Source organism: Cupressus sempervirens, chromosome 3 (assembly GCF_028749045.1).
Source record: "Cupressus sempervirens isolate cs-2001-9-10 chromosome 3, ASM2874904v1, whole genome shotgun sequence".
In the NCBI taxonomy this organism is placed as follows: Eukaryota; Viridiplantae; Streptophyta; class Pinopsida; order Cupressales; family Cupressaceae; genus Cupressus; species Cupressus sempervirens.
The window spans coordinates 969,395,195-969,413,311 of NC_143120.1; the positions used below are offsets into that span (position 1 = coordinate 969,395,195).

At 38.5% G+C, this 18,117-nt stretch overlaps 1 protein-coding gene across 1 annotated transcript in view; it reads left to right on the top strand.

Moving 5' to 3' along the window:
- The window catches only part of GEK1 (D-aminoacyl-tRNA deacylase), a 245,223-nt gene that overhangs the window by 54,996 nt on the left and 172,110 nt on the right, over positions 1 to 18,117 (top strand). The gene's annotated exons all lie outside the window — the stretch shown is intronic.

The following is an 18,117-nucleotide window of genomic DNA, read 5'->3' on the forward strand; positions in this document are numbered from 1 at the left end:
GAAGGTTTGTGCTCTTTCTGATGCAAAAGCATCTTGGTGTCAGGGCAATGTTGCATCACCCAAAAATATTTTTGTTTTGTCTTTTTCAATAAGGCCCATCTCAGTGCAGTGTTGCTATTTTTGGAAGCTTACAATATTTAGTAAGTTGGTCATTTGAGCTTAGAATGTTCCAATTTCTTCCTTGGAGGTTCATTTTAGATATATAAGCCTACCAATAAAGTTTCATTGCAAGAACAAGTCTATTTGTGAAGTTATTGAAAATTTTTGGTATTGGCAGTAGGGTACAAAAACTTTGAACTCGGTTTTGAAGGCTTTAGAGGCTCTGAAAAGGGGTCAAATCTCAACTGATTGGAGTTTGCTCAAATCAGTAGCTAAAGAGCACTTTGCGGCATTTTTGAAATGGGTCATAATAGCCAATCGAAGCGACTGCCGATGAGTTATGGTCTCTAGAAATTGTGCTACCTAAAATCAAAGAAAATGAAATTCCCTCAAAATTTCTTTTGAGTTCTAAAAGTTGTCAGGGCCTATTCTAATGTAATAAAATATAAATAATAATATCTTATGGTTGGTTGGCCTCAAAGTTTAGGGTTAAAATTTCTATAATCTTCTTAGGCAATGGAAAATTGCCTATATAATGAATGCCTGTAGGGTTGTCTAGGACAGTTTTGGATATAGAGATATAGTGGCTTTGGCCTAGAAAATATTGTAAGGAAAATGCCCATGTGGCTTTGCATGTTCCATTTCTAAATATTGTAATTCCATTTTATTGGAGATGATAAAAAGCCCATTTTCTATTCTTGGAAATTGATGTTATTTCTCTATTATGGTGTGTGTGCTTGTGTTAATAAGGGGAGTACCCTTCATTCATCACTTTCAAAGGGTGGTAGTTGTGAATGCCTGTAACTCTTTCAAGGGGCAGACTGATGAATGGTTGTGTTTGGGGCAGACATGATAAAGAGGTGTCACTTCACCCTCACATTGGAAGGTATAAATGGGAGGATTGAAGGGAGATCAATTTGGGGTTATATAATATATTTAAAGACAACAAAAAGGTGGTGACTCAATTCTTATAAAATGTCGTGTTTCATCAATAGAGGAGAAATCATTCCAAGCATTCAAGGATCACTTATCTATTATCATTGACCAATACATCAAGTCAGCACTCAGTCAATCATCACTCATCACTCTATGGAATCCACTTTCATGCAATCATTACTCACTATTCATCAAATCCAAGGAAATCATTCAATTGTCCATCAAATATTAATTAGGAATCAAGAAAACAGACCAGCAATCAATTCTTCCACCAATTCAAACAGTCTATATTAATCATTCAAAAATCAATCAATGAATCGAATCAAATCAGCATCTGCACTTATCAAACAAAGGCAGAAGTCAACATTCAACAAGGGCATCACATCAGATTGGGTCTACTTAATTTACAGCATCAGACTAAATAACCTCAAATAATTTTGTATTCTACAATTGTTGAGGTATGTAATGGAATAATAGAATTTTATAACTCATATATTTTGTACCTGTGATATGAAATGCTATTCTTAATTATCAAACTTCTTATAACTCGACAAGCAATCATGTAGAGAAGTGAAGGGATACAAGAAGGCAGAGCAGATACAAGATTGCTGTCTAAGAAGGTGTGATGTCCTCATTTCTGAGGTTAAGTTTAACGAACATTATTATAATAAGAATAATATTAAAATAAATACAATATTAGAATAATAAGATAATAATAATTAAAATAATAAATAACAAGAAAAGAGAAATAAATAAATAATCAAATATAATATGTAAAGAGGAAAACACCTTAAATATTATTCTCCCTTCAACAATATGGTGTTTCCATAAAAAAGAGGGTACGGAATAGTATGTAATCAACTTCATAAAATATCGACATATGCTGATTTATATATGAGCATATAATAGTAATATAAACAATAACCATAAGCTCTATTTATAAATAGTAACAAGCCAAAACCCTGAGGAATTAAATAATTAATGTAGAATTAATGAAAGAACTAAGGCAAGTTGTATGTGGATATTAGCGAGCCAAATGATTATGGGCATTGATAATAGTCTGAAGCCTTGGTATATCAATTAAAGCGATTAACTCAACGATTTTTGGTGATATTAATGTTAATTCTTTCTGCATTGAAATTTACCAGCGTGGGCCACTTTGGCCTCACTTGGGTGCTGCATTCTTCATTAATATATAAAGATTATCTATGTTAGCTTATTGAAAGATCAATTCCCCAATTAGCTAACTTGTCTGCCCTCTTATTCCCTTCACAATATATATGGTTGATTAAAAGTTTGTCAAAATAATTACAAAGGACCAGGGCTTTGGATAATTGGGCATCTAATCTCCTATTAGTGAGGGAGCCTTTCCTGAGGGCATTGATTATTATGGATGAATTTTAATAAGAGTAAGGATAATTTTTTTTTTTTATCTGTGGATAAAAGTTAGAATTGCACACACACACACACACACACACACATAAATCTTTGAAGGACTTAGTCATATATTGGAAGTATATGTCTAAGTTATCTATAGGAGTGATCCACGAGCAGAAATGAATATATAAAAATTTACATTACTGAGGGGATTGGTTGTAGATCATACGAGGAGTTGTTAAGAGTTTCATAAGCAGATATAAGGGTAGAACCATATACAATATAATATTATCTGTATAAGATTCAAATAATAGACAATTGTGTTTATCCATCTTTCCTTTTCTAATTTATTAAATAATGATATTGATAATATACACGATTTGAAAATTATATTCTGTTTATTCATTGTGACAAATTAAAGAGTTGATTACAAATACAGATTTAGCTTATGCTCCACAGAGTTTCCGGGACATGGATGTGTTTCCAGTATGGGTATGGGTCGAAACCAAAATTTAGGGGACGGGACCTTAGGGGACGATGATTAAAAACATAGGGTATTTTTTATAAATAGAGACATGACTCAAATATGCATAGCATAACATTGATAAACCATTCATCATAGACATTTAAAAAGCTCAATACAATTTACAGGTAACATGACAAATTGAAACTAACAAAATTAAAATACTAAGTACTTTCTTTATTCATTGCAATATATATGGCGTACATGTAGCAAAACTTCCTGAAGGCTCCAAGTATCATGCATGAAATCAAATGACATAAATAGTAGTCCAACTAAAATACTAATAAGATATCTCATGTCCATAAGAATCATGATTCAAAATCAATAATGTATCTACAAATGTCAAATAATATATGCCAAATATATATCTATCCTTTTTCAAATCTAAATCTAAGTCTAAATTTAAATTAGCATCATCATCCTTTGAGTCAGTAATAGCTATAGGCAGAGGGTCCTCATCCAATAGAACCCCAACCGATCTTGGAGGTTTCTCATCCTCCTCAACCTGCATAGCGTGCTCAGGATTAACATCCCTATGTAATGCTAGAGTCTGACGATATTGAGGAGTCTACTGATCCTGTAGGCGCAATATATTGTGGATAGCCACTAACTTCTCCGATCGTTTAGATGTAAGGTTGTTCCTCTTAACTGATTGGATGAAGCTATATGTGGGCCAATTCCTCCCTACATTAGAGGAACTCGCAACCCATGAAAGGAGACGAAAGACAAAAAATCTTAGCTTAGGTTCATCTCTACCATGCCATGTCCACCATCCAATAGGATCTCTTTGAGCTAATGTAGCTCTATCTTTCTTGGCCTCAAGCCTACCAAATGGTGGACCATGAAATTAGCAAAGTCAAGCCATTGCTCCCGAATAATACCAGTATTGCTATCGTTATACATTTTTGTAAGGGCCTGAAAGAATCCCTCCTTCACCTATGTTGAACAAATAAAAAACATATTGAATTCCCAAATGTCAACTAAATTAATAATGAATAATGATTAATGAAGCAATAACATTTAAACATGAAAACCTAAAGCTTGCTGCCATATAACAGCAATAGCATTTAAAAATTAAAATTAAATTTGAAAAGTAAATGCTAAAACTTAAGGTTTTAGAATTGAGACTCACCTCCTCATCCCTAGATGGAGGCACTCTCTAAGGCCTTGATGCATACCATTTAGGATTGATAGCATAGACTGCCATATGAAGTGGAGTATTTTTTTATGTTCCACCTTCGCATTATAATGGGCTTAATATGCTCCTCAGAAAACATCAAGTTGGAGTCTTTGGCATGAATAACATGCTTGATCTGCCCAAGCATGCTATAACAAGTCTCATAAACCTCTCCAAGGCGAGGAGAGTCAATATCAACATTTCTAATGACCGCCACAATAGGCTGAATGAAGGAGCAAATGTAACTAAAAATGCAAGCAATTGGTAATTAGACGTGAGAAACATCACAAATAATAGAATCAGTAAATGCCAAAATCAGAAATAATTTTATCAAATCAGAAATAACAATTATTTAAGCTTCTTATATTATTGTGGTCCACCAATTTTCATCCAAGATTTTATGTTTTACACTTCTTCCATTCGGGGTGCTTGATTCATGCCATCTATTCCACTCTGCATTGACCACCATGGATTGTAAGGTCTCTTGGACCTCAAGCATCCTCTCCAACAAAATGAAGTAGCTAGCATATCTAATCTCCACGGGCTTGAGGAAATCTTTCTTTGAAAATGTCCTAAATAATGCAAGAGATGTGTGATGATTGAAAATAAACATAGGCACATCTCTAGCCTCATACCAGAGCCTTTATCCAATCAAATTTCTCAATGTCCTTCAAGGTGTTATTCAATGCATGTACACAACATGGGCTCCAAAACATTTGCGAATAAGTACTCTCTACCATCATTTTGGCTGACTCACCTGGGTTGAATCAGTGACTACTCACACAACATTTGAAGGTCCAACCTCTTCTATAACATCCTTCAAAATCTGAAATTGGAAAGATGTATCCTTCCTTTTCCCTGTACAATCAATAGCTCTAAGAAAATAAGAGCCCACTATGCTAGTGACAAAAATATTGATGAGTGGCCGATATTTGATATTGGTATACCAATCCATGATGATAGAGCATCTATCAATCATCCATGTTTGTCTCATATCCTCCATTAAAATACTTACTTTTGAAACTCTTTATTAAGGATAGTGGTGCGTTGTTTTGTTTCTCCAGCTGGTACAAATGATGGACCAACAACATATATATCTTTGCACATTTGCCTATAAAATGAGGAATGAGACACATGGAATAGTATACAATGAACAATAAGGAACCCACCAATAGATTCTTCAGCCTTCTCTTTTGCAACCACGTTAAACAAATCAGCAACATTAGTTTCTCTTTTGGTCTTTTTTCCCTTTCCTCTACTAATAGTGGTTGTATTTGTGGGGGTTGTGCTACTCATAGGCATAGAGGATTGCACATTCTCTCTTGGACTCCCCATTTTTGACCCCTCCCCTTCCATTTGCAATCTAGTGGCCTCATTTTTCCCTCTTGTGAGATCGATTTGTATCCTTTGACCCCTTCTCCACCTATCCATAAAAGATGGTAACACAATCTAGTGTAGCTCCCTAAATAATGTTTGAGACATATTGCACTCCCATTCCCTACTACCCCCCGATTTTTTTATTCTTATTCTTGTCCACTTTTGAGGCTAATTGTAGGAGTGATTTCTTTGGGTCGAATGGGCCTTTGGCATATTTTTTGAAGATTTGGGAAAGGCACTCAAATGAATTTGAGGTTGCTGCATCTTCTCTATGTGTATCCACATTGATTGAAGCCCCTATGACTGCCCTTGAAATAGGAGTAGGTCTTTTTCTTTGTGATGTATGATTTTCTTCCATAGCAACTTCCATGCTATGACTACCACTACTTCCCTCATAGTCACTCTCACTACTGTTGCTCATGTTTTCAGATTTTGCAATGTGATATAGTGCTGCAAGTTATTGAAAAAAAATGATATTTTAATGTTTTCTTCACAATGCTCTCTCTATGTGATGAAAGATTTGAAAAATGACAACAAATAGCTACAAATTTTGAAAGAAACAAAAGAAAATGAAATACATATCTGGAATGAAGAAGATATGAATGCAAAACCTCCCTTTGCAACTCCAAAATGCAATCTTAACTCACTATTGTGGCTTCTCTATGCTTCCCTCTTCCTCTTAGCAAGTTTAACAAAACTACAAATGAGAAGAAAAACCTGTAATATTAGTGTTTTGATGCTCAAAATAGGGTTTCACATATTTTTGAAAACACTAGAAGCCCCGTGGGGCCCATGTTGCAAACAAAAAAAAACAAAACAAACATCAATGGACATTTTTAATGCCGTCCTGCCCCTTGGGAAATAGGGGATGGTAATCCATGCCAAGGACGGGAGAGATACGACCACGTCCATAAGACGGATTACCATCCCCAAGTTTCTTGCCCTTCCAAAAATGACATTTCAGGTACTGTCCCTGATTTGACTTGGTTGGGGATGGCAAGGGGGATGGGGAAAATTTGTCCCAGCCTCCCTATTCTATTCTCGGAATTGGTACGAGTAAAAAAAGGCTGGGGATGCATCCTCGTGGAGCATTGAGATTTAGTGCAAAACTTTGAGTGATCGACCAAGGGAACATTATAGTAGGCCACCCCATGATGGATGATTGACGTGTCTACTATATGTGGGCCAAGGGGTATTGCATTTCGCCCTCCGGCTTAGATAGGAGGATACCTGGGCAACTTATTGCAATTTTCACTCTAATGTCTATGATGTTTGATTGTTGGAGAAGTCACAATCATAGGTGGGTGAATAAGGTGACACAAGTGGGAAGGGCAGAGACAAGCATCCCCATTTGGTAGGCCATCCCATGATGGATAATTGACATGTCCTGTACACATGGCCCAAAGGGGTATTAAGTCTGCTCTAGGGCTCTGTGTGCGGGTTTCTTTGGGTGCCCTATCATGCTCCCTTCTTCAACCCGCATTTGCTCCCTTCTTCAACCCTATTATTTTTTAATTCCAAAAATAAATATAGATATTGCATGACATATATCTTTATATATGTACTTGTACTTATATGTTTGATCCTCAACCCTTGAGGAGATAATTGATGTGATAAATTGATAAAAAAGATCTTACATTGATTGATAATAAGCATATTTTAAAATTCTGTAATCTATGCCACCCGTTTTCATATATCTACAGCTACAAAACGACAGTCCAGCCCAGCACAAACTGAGTTGAGATAAACAAAATCTCAGCAAGAATTACAGAACGCCAACCCTACCTAGCAAGATTCGAATCCCTTTACAAATATGTCCAATATTGTATAATGTGATTGCAAGACCAAAATCAGTTTTATCTTGCTTTCATTTCATTTTGTAAAGTTATAACTCTTGACTGTTTTACATTTCATATTTATTGGAATTTATGATTTTAGGTTACGATTTAGGGCAAATTCAAAAGAGGCCATTACATTATAGAAGACTGAAGTCGCTTTGCCATTTTCCCTCTAAAGTTAGGGTCTCCTTTTTCAAGTGTCTTGGTGCTGATTTTTGTGTACCTTTTGGCAATTCCACGGTGCCATTGTCCCATGGGTTTGCACTATAGAATTCTTTTATGAAGTTGTAGAGATCCAAACTTTACCTTTGATTAGAAAAATTAGAGTAGCTTGAAGAAAGTCGTGGCTTTTTCATGTTGGCATTGCAAACCACCATTTGGGTTTTGGAGTTCTTTTTCTCATGTAAATGTAGGCTTCTCAACAACTGGGTCCTTAATTCTGTAATTTTCACATGGAACTTCACATGATGTATTTTTGGGAGGGATCCCAAATTTAATTTTTTTGTGAAACAATTATATGGAATTTTTTGCAAAGATCCTAGGGTTTTCTAATAGCCCCCATTAGTTGTCTCTTCCATTTCCTTTAAGTTGCCTCCAAAAGGTTGATATGTACTTTTTGAGCCTAATTCACTTAGCTGATGAGGTGCTTAATACATAAACATGTTCATGGAATTCAATCTCTTTCTTTTCAGCTTTATAATTGGCCAATGGACAGATCTTTCTTTGGCATCTCTGTGTTATTCTTTGCATTCATCCATGAGCCACTTCCATGCTTTCTTTCCTTGCATGCATTGTGTAATGTTCCCAATTTTGCCAGCATTAGAGTTTGAGAGATTATCCTATTATTGTGATCCTCGTAGGTTAATTATTGTGGATAGAGGGTCTTTTGAGGCAGTGGCTTGGCTTGGGAGGGTCTTGTCTTCTCCACAATTCAATAAGCCACAGGTTGGTTTTCGTTTGGCTCAGATTGGACTTCATTTGGGCTTAGTTTTGTGTACTTACTATTGTGGCAAGTCAGGTGTTGATTGAGATGGACCCTTTCTATTTTTGGAAAGTGCATTTGGTCACATGGAAAAATAATAGGTGTGACCTTGTAATAATGTGACGCTAAATTTTAGTGTCTAGTGCTGATGGATAGCTGAGGTACAAATTTCGTCAAACAGTTGTCTTGAACCAAGTTCATATAAGAGAAATCTGCTGTGGTTAAACTACTGCAAGAACTGATGGAAATGTTTGACGGAACACTCAATAACCATTCAACAAACTGAGTTCTTCATTGCAAATATTCAAATGGACATTATAGGAACAATACAGCAGCAGATGAGTGTTATATACACATGAACAAACCAACGTTTCAGTATTCCTAATCATAACACTATAACACCACTGTACTAATTTGTACTCAACACTTAGCCTGAATTACTGAAGATATACTTTGGCCATTAATTCAAACAGTTCGTAGGCAGTCTAAAACAAGGTCTACACCCCATATGTAAGGAGCTCAAATCTTTAAAAGGATATGTTAATGATTTTCCTGAGGTATTTTAACAAACAGATCATAGACAGTCCAGATGCAGACTGGTTCTTAAGCCAAGTACCCTGAATGTTTATGTTGACTGAACCCAGTACACTGATTACAATATTCGAAAGTGCATTTGTCATCCAACAAGATACTTAAGACAGTGGCAACCAGTAGATTTAAAGACATTAATCAGTTCCTTCATTCATAACTTCAGGTTATAATATGCAATCAAATTTAATGAGTTTCTTGCTGAGAATGACTAGAAAGAGCGGTAACATAGCCAGTCGATTTACTCCAGTCTAAGTAATGCTTGTGATGGCTGGAGATGCCCAGACGGCTGATTCAGCATGAAAACTTGTGGTGACAATCCGTCAATACAAACATTTTCCCCGACTAGTGTTATACTGTACTGTGCATAACCTTCTACAACTGACGTAAATGCCAATAACTAATATTATGTGACAGTCGTGACTCCTTGAATGCCACTGAGAAATGTCAACCAGGTCTTCTAATCAATGCCAACCCATCTTAAATATTACTACTCGACTGGAGATTTAACTCACGTCACTGAGGAAACCTGACTGTTGTTTGGACTCACATCATTGAGGAAACCCGACAAGCAATGACGTTCCTGAATGTAACCTACCGTGAAGAGCCCTTGTCCAACTCAAAATATTAATCACCTGTATTACATGGGTTTGATAGATTTGTCTGTCTTCTGTGCAAAATAAATCACCTTCTGAACGTAAAGGAGAACCTCACCCAAAGAGTTCAGTCCTGTAGAAATTCTAGGAAACTTCCCACTGAATTCTACTCCTGCTGTAATAACGTATCTGGGAACTATTGCAACCAACCCAGCTAGAATGCAAATAAAATCCTGCGTATAATGATCTCTCCCAGAAATATTAATGAATTGAACTTACCCATTTTTCCCATGCCATTGCCGACTTCTGCCCAATTCTATTGCAAGTACTGAAGAAAGGAGGTTGGGGTAACATCTGACTCCTTAGGAAATTTCCAGACCTAGAGGGTTTTCGTCCTCCCAGTCTAAAACCTAGTCACAGATAGTAACTAAAATTCAAGAGCTTTCTTTATAAATTCTTCTTGTGTGATAATCCCAATGCAAACACCTGCATATATAGCCTCGGAATGAGGGAAAGTACCAAGTACAAGGAATGTGGGATTATAAGACATTTTTGTCTTGTAGTTACTTAAAGCTGTTTATAAAGTAAATAACTTTAAAACATTAAAGTGACTTAGCTCTGTACCTTTTAATAAAGTTCTGGAATAAATTAAATTAAATACCCTGTTGTGACTGGAGAGCATCCTGCCTGAAATCAATATTAATCTATCTGGATGTGGAGATAGATTAATTTAGTCGCCCGGAACTAAAATTGAGAAGGGGACATGACAAATCCCTATTTCATACGACATATTTAAATGATGAGTATTTTGGGAGTTATTATATTTAACTTTATAATTTCACTTGAGGATTGAGTCATCATTAGAAGGGGCCATTTATTTAATTCATTATATGCGGAAGCCAAGTATTAACTGTTACTAAGAGTTGTGTTGGAAAGTTTCAAGAGCTGAGTTCTTTTGACAAATTTTGGCAAACTCTCGTAGTTTATGAAGTTGAGTGATGTAACTATGTAATGTTCCCGAATGGTTTTGGTAATGTTCCCGAAAGTTTCGAAAATTTCCCGAACGGTTTCAGAGATGCTCCCGTGTTATGCGGCCTTAGTTGCCCGTGTTGCGCGGCGACTACCCGTGTTGCGCGATCACTTTCCCAAATGGTTTCGGAGATGCTCCCGTGTTGTGCAGCCTCAGTTGCCCATGCTGCGCGACCACTGCCCGTGCTACAGTGGCCTCAGTTGCCCATGCTACACGGCTACTAATCGTGCTACGTGGCCACTTTCCGGAATGGTTTCGGAGACGCTCCCGTTCTACGCGGCCTCAACCCATGTTGCACAACCTTAGTTGCCCATGTTGTGCGGTTACTAGTTGTGTTGCGCGACCACTTTCCCAAACTGTTTTAGAGATGCTCCCAACAGTTTCTACTCTGATACCATTGTTATGTTCCCAAGTATAGAGGACTGGGTAACTGGCAGAGATGAAGCTTGAATAATCCATACGCAAATGAAAAGATCAGCTGTATGATGCAATGGGTCCGTACGGTGGAGGAAAGTGGATAAAGTACAGAGTTGCTGTCAAGAAGTCCGTACGGTGTTGGAGCAAAGCATAGGAGAGGCCGTACGGTATCCACAAGAGGGCCATAAGGTGAAGAAGTAGTAGTACGGTGGGTATGTCAAGTGACTCCCGTACAGTAGAAATCAAAAGGCCGTATAGTGAAGGTGTTTCAGGCTGTACGGTGATGGTATGTTTTAGGCCGTATGGTGGAATTAGCAGGCCGTACGGTGCAAATGAAGGGCAGTATGGAAGTTTGGAGGAGGGACAATTGTCAGTGAGTATTCGTGTTGGAAGTGATACAACTACAACAATGATGGCGATTTTGCTCATACAAAAATAACAACAAATTTAGATGAACTCCAGACAATAATAGAGACTTGAATACAAATAATCCTTCAATCAATATTTGCCAAAGATGATGCTCTGATTTGCCAAATCCAAGTGAAGTCATACATGCAACAACAGAATAGGGTGAGGGTTGAATCCCACCAAAACTGCATGAGCCAAATGGGGAAGATCTTTCACTTCCGAAATGGCGAACGATCCAGAACTCCAACAAGAATTCGCGGTACATAGAAAATAATCCAAAAGCATACCCAAAGACTACCTACAAGTCGTGCTTAAATACCTATCAGGAAACTTTCTGAGGGTGTACAAAGATAGCTGATAGTGACACAAACTACGGAAACAAAATAAAAATGGGTCCGAGATATATTAAATCAATCAGAACCACAAATACAAATATTAACGTGGGCCCCATCTTAATTAATTAAAGTAACTAATTAAAGATCCTTATATTATTTAAATTCTGGGACTAATTAATTAATTAAATTTAATTATTACATTAAAATTTGGGGACATGACAAATCCTCACTGCCCAAAGATTGCTTGCCCTCAAGCAATCCGTCATTTGACAAAACATCAACAGCTCCAGGGTCCCAAATCAAACACATGGGCGAAATGAGTGAATTGTTATCAAACCTCCCTTGCACCACACTGTCATTAAGCATCTATTGCGCCACTCTGATATAAACATTGTCGAAGCCTTCACCAGGATCCCACTGACACAAATTGATGAAATCTTTCTTGTCATTATGTTAAAAAATCTCTTTGGGTATGGTCATGCACACAGACATTGATGCTGGCACAAACTTACTCATTGACACAACCACAATGATCACTATTATATTCCTGACGGATGAAACCTTGACGAAAAGAGCTTCAGTGTTGAGAATGTTGACGAAGGGGGCCTCGACTGTGAGGACCTTGGCGATAGGTGCTTCGGCGAAGGGTGCCACGATGATGGAAGCCTTAGCAAAGAGTACCTCAGTAAAGGGCACCTTCGCAGAAAAAACCTCAACAGAGAGTACCTCAGCAACAAACAAAATTTTAGCTGCAGATAAAACCTCAATGACACACAGAACCTCAGTTGAAGCCTCGATGATGGATAGAGCCTCGACAGCGAGCAATGTCTTAATAGTGGCAAACATAGCTATTGCGATCGATGCAGCCACAATGACAGACACAATGATGTCGTTGATGGATACAACTATAGCGACGAAAACATCCTTGACGATGGATATAGACTTGACGTTGGTGATGGACACAACGACATTGACAGATGCAACAAGGTGACGAACATGATGATGGACTTGGCAATAGACATAGCTACAGTGACGACAATGGACACAGTGAAGATGACATACATGACAACGACGGCGGTGTTGGACATGGCAACAAACAAGGCGGCAGTGATGACAACGGACACAATGATGATGATGGATATGGTGACGGTGACAACAAAGGACACAATGATGGTGACGGACATGAACTCGACGACGAACACGGACTTGGTGTCGGTGATGGACACAACGGTGACAAATACGAACTCGATGTCGGTAATGGACACAGCGGTAATGGGCACGAACTTGACGTTGGTGATGGACATGATGGTGACATACACAACAACGGTGATGAACATGAACTCGATGATGGACACAGACTCGACGTCGGTGATGGACATGATGGCGTCAGACACAAACTCGACGACAAACACAAACTTGGCATCGATGATGGACATGATGGTGACAGACACAACAACGGTGACGGACACCAACTTGATGACGAACACGAACACAGACACGGACTTGGTGTCGGTGATGGACACGACGGTGTCGAACACAAACTCGATGATAGACATGGACGTGGCTTCAGTGATGGACACAACGGTGTCAGACAAACTCGACGATGGACATGGACTCGGCGTCAGTGATGGACACGACGGTGTCAGACACAAACTCGACGATGGACATGGACTCGGCGTCGGTGATGAATACGAACTCGATGACGGACACAAACTCTATGTCGGTGACGGACATAATGGTGATGGACACGATGGTGACAAACACAATGATAGCGACGGACACGAGCTTGACGACGAACACGGACACGGACTTTGCGTCAGTGACAGACATGACGGTGATGGACACGATGGTGATAGACACAATGATGGCGACGGACATGAACTCGACGATGAACACGGACACGGACTCGGTGTCAGTGATGGACACGACGATGTCGGACACAAACTCGATAACGGGCATGGACCTTAGCAACAAACACCGCTTCTATGATGGACACAACTTTGGTAACCCTCAACGGGTAGTGCATTGATGACGGGCACAACCACGGGCACAACATGATCCGTCCATGTCTTCACAAGATCCATGCAAGCAACCTCTTCATTTTTTTGGTGTTCACCCCATGTTGGTGTAGTAGAAAGATTTAGCAAACCCTCCTGGAGGTAATCATGTCTTCATTCTCCTCATGTAAAGCATCACCCTTATCGTTGTCATCCATTTTTTTCCCACTTGTGCAAATGAGATATTAGTTTTTCTTCACAATGCTTGAAGACATTAGTGACCAATCTATATGCTGCTATAGAGGGGATACAATCTAGATTGCGAACAACTCATAACATAGATGTGATGGGTTGGGATATCTCATCCATCTCTTCAATGCACGAAATCATAAGACTCTCCATAACAACTGGAATCTTAGTATCATGATCTTCCTTGATGGTGACCAAGAAGTGATGAAACATATCGTGGACCAAATTTTGCAATTTGAGATCTAAGAGAAGATTACTTTGACATTTGCACAATTCTCCAATATTGTAGATCTCCTACCAAAAGGGTCACTATTGATGTCATCAAGACTTTGAAAGTTGTCAACTATCAATTGCAATATCTCTATTTTGGTGTTATCGTCATACAGTGCTTTAGGAGCCGAAATTCTCAAGACCTCGCTGAGACAAGCTGCAATTGCCAATCTTTTATCCTTGTCATGGGGTCTCAAAAGCTTGGGTTGACTTAAGGCATCCTTAATCGGCGAGAGGATTCTCTGTATAAATCTTGAAGGTAATTGGTCCACCTGACATAAACATACTTCCAATATATCTAATGGAAGATCAACACCCTCATTGAGCTCTTTGCCAATCCTTTGTAGTGCCTTCAACTACCACTCTCCATCGCTGTTTGGGGCCATAGTGTGATCCAAGTACCAAAATCTCTCAATCATCCCAACAAGCTAGCAAGATCACAAGCTCTGCTACCATTGTAATATTACGGTTTTGGCAATGTAACCGAAAGTTTTGAAAAATTTTCAAATGGTTTCGGAGATGCTCTCGTACTGCGCAGTCACAGCCCGTGTTGTGCAGCCTCAGTTGCCCGTGCTGCGCGACCACTTTCCCAAACGGTTTCGGAGATGCTCCCGTGTTGCGTAGCCTCAGTTGCCCATGTTGTGCGGCCACTTTCCCGAACAGTTTCGGAGATGCTCTCGTTCTGCACGGCCTCAATTGCCCATGTTATGCGGCCACTGCCCATGTTGCATGACCATTTTCCAAAATGGTTTCGGAGATGCTCTTGACAGTTTCTGCTCTGATACCACTGTTATGTTCCCAAGTAAAGAGGACTGGGTAACTGGCGGAGATGAAGCTTGAATAATTTGTATGCGAATGAAAAGATTAGCCGCACGATGCAATGGGGTCCATACAGTGGAGGAAAGTGGAGAAAGTATCGAGTTGCTGTCAAGACGTTTGTACGGTGCTGGAGCAAAGCACAGGAGAGGCCGTACAGTATCCACAGGAGGGTCGTACTTTGAAGGGGCTGTACGGTGGGTGTGTCAAGTGACTCCCATACGGTAGAAATCAAAAGGTCTAGTGTAGGTGTTTCAGGCCGTATGATGATGGTATGTTTCAGGTTGTATGGTGGAATTAGCAGGTCGTACGATGCAAATGAAGGCAATACGGAAGTTTGGAGGAGGGACAATCGTCAGTGAGTATTCGTGTTGGAAGTGATACAACTACAAAAATGACGGCAATTTTGCTCATACAAAAATAACAACAAATTTAGATGAACTCCAGACAATAATAGAGACTTGAATACAAATAATCCTTCAATTAATATTTGCCAAAGATGATGCTCCGATTTGCCAGATCCAAGTGAAGTCATACATGCAACAACGGAATAAGGTGAGGGTTGAATCCCACCGAAACCACACGAGCTAAATAGGGAAGATCTTTCACTTCCGAAATGGCGAACTATCCAGAACTCCAATAGGAATTCGCAGTACATAGAAAATAATCCAAAAGCATACCCAAAGACTAACTACAAGCTGTGCTTAAATAACCGTCAGGAAACTTTCTGAGGGTGTACAAAGATAGCTGACGGCAACATAAGGGTCCGAGATATATTAAATCAATCGGAACCACAAATACAAATATTAACTTGGGCCCCATCTTAATTAATTAAAGTAACTAATTAAAGGTCCTTATATTATTTAAATTCTGGGACCAATTAATTAATTAATTAAATTTAATTATCACATTAAAATTTGGGGACATGACAAACTAGGTCCACACTCTTAGGTTAGGTCTACGTTACCCAACCTTCCAAGGCTTCTCCTAAGCCTATAGTGCTATCCAATGTCCCTATTCTCGAGGTGATTCCTCTCTCCTATCCCCTTCTACAAGACCTAATTCATCAATTTGATGTTCCACTTCTACTCCTCAAGTCCAACCGAGTCTTCATGCTAGGTAATTCTTGCCTTGTTTGCAAGAATGGGGTCAACTACCAAGTTAGTACTTCCACACCTCCAATCAGGCTTCTACACACTGGCTATACACTTCTTGAGTGATCTTGGGCTTTGTCCCACAAACCCACTTCACTAATCTATCAATCTCCCTTTCTGGGCTTAGTAGCCCTAGAGCCCCCAATTAGGCCTCCTATCTAGGTTTTTTTGTATGAATTGTGAAAACTTGTAAACAACTCGCAAATATGATTGATGATCCTAATACCCTTTTCAGAGACCTTTAAGATTTTGTAGGTTTTAGGTCTTTAAGTTATCCGTACACCTCTGTAACAAAATACCCTACTTTTAAGGGTTTTGGAGACTTGATTGCAACATTTCGCACTTGGTCTTCAAATACCAAGCAAATGGATTCACCCACTCATCCAAATTGACACAAGGCTACATCATACCTTGCTCCACACGTCCAACACCTGAACTGGCACACACCAATCCAACTCACCTTCTTACAAGTACTACAGCAACATGAATCACCTAGCCGAGTATGGTAAAATTGGCCTAGGGCATGGTTGTAAAAATAGCAAAGCTGATTAGTAGCACTCCAAATTGCATATGTGTAGTATATACAGGATGCTCTTCTTGATTCCAAAGGACCATGACGATTTGACCAGTTGAATTCAAGAAAGAGCCATTCTTTCTACTTCACCTCAAAAGTGGACAGTGACTTACCAAAAACAAAATGAATTTCAAAATCCTATCTACAATGTACTTCAAGAATCCAGATCAACAGTGAACCATAAGCATCCAACTATCTATCCAACCATGAAGAAAACTCAGACAAATCAATCCATTCACATTGGATTGAATGGCGAAGTCAATTGATTGTGAGGAAAATACAACAAAACTTGTTCCTTCTCAACTTGAAATCGTACAATAAGCACACCAACCCTTCTCCTAGGTGTGTGTGGATGTTAAATAGCCATCTTGCACGTTTGTCCACCTTCTAGACGGATCGCATAACTGAAAATGATCAGTTTGTTCAATTAAAGACAAAGTTGCAAAGTTGTCACAATGCAACTTTTGCAAAATGCAAAGTTGATTGAGCAACTTTTGCAACTTTGTATACAAATTTTCATTTCTCCTACTGTATTAATGGTTGCTAAGGAGAAGTTTAATTTTTTCTTGTTGTTGGATTTTGTTCTGGAATTTATGAAGGGATTCATGGGAATTGTTATATCAAATTATGTGCTGGTTAATTTGGGGTTGGCTGAGCACCCATTTATATTTGCTGCTAGGCGTTATTTTCTTCCTGCACTTTGGGAGCAACATTTTCCATATCTGCAGTTGCATTTGTTGGTTGAAGAAATAATTTTCTGCAACTAGTCTTCATTTCAGAGGGTTTCAAGGCATGCCTTACATGTAAGTTCGTGGATTGTAACTTCTAATTTTTTTTTAGTATTGTTGATTTAGATAATAGGGGATATTTTATCAACTGGGTTGTAGGTATTTTGTGAAAATACTCAGAATTTAAGTTGGTATTAAAATCTAGAATTTTCAGCTGTATATTCCCTATGTAATATCCAAATATTTGAGTTGAAATTATTATTGCAATATCTTCTATTTTGCTGCTATATTGTCGTATCAAAAATTGCAAAACTTCAAAAACAAAAAAAAATCAATTCTTCAACACAGATTGTTTGAGAGCCAGTAGGGCTCATTACAATAATGCACTTCTATGTCATAATCATTTTGTCTTCGACTAATTCATCAAGTTTAGTCACACAGGTTGTGATGTAGGAATGTTGTGTATAATTTCAGCTGTATGAGCAACACATTGGCATGGTATGCATCAATCACATGCACAAAGCATTAGCTGGTCATATGACTTGTAAACTTATGCACAAATGTGCTTCAGTCAAATGTTTTTTATAGAAATGTTCAGCATAAGAAATTCAATGATCTTAATTCACTGGAGATGTTTCTTACCCTT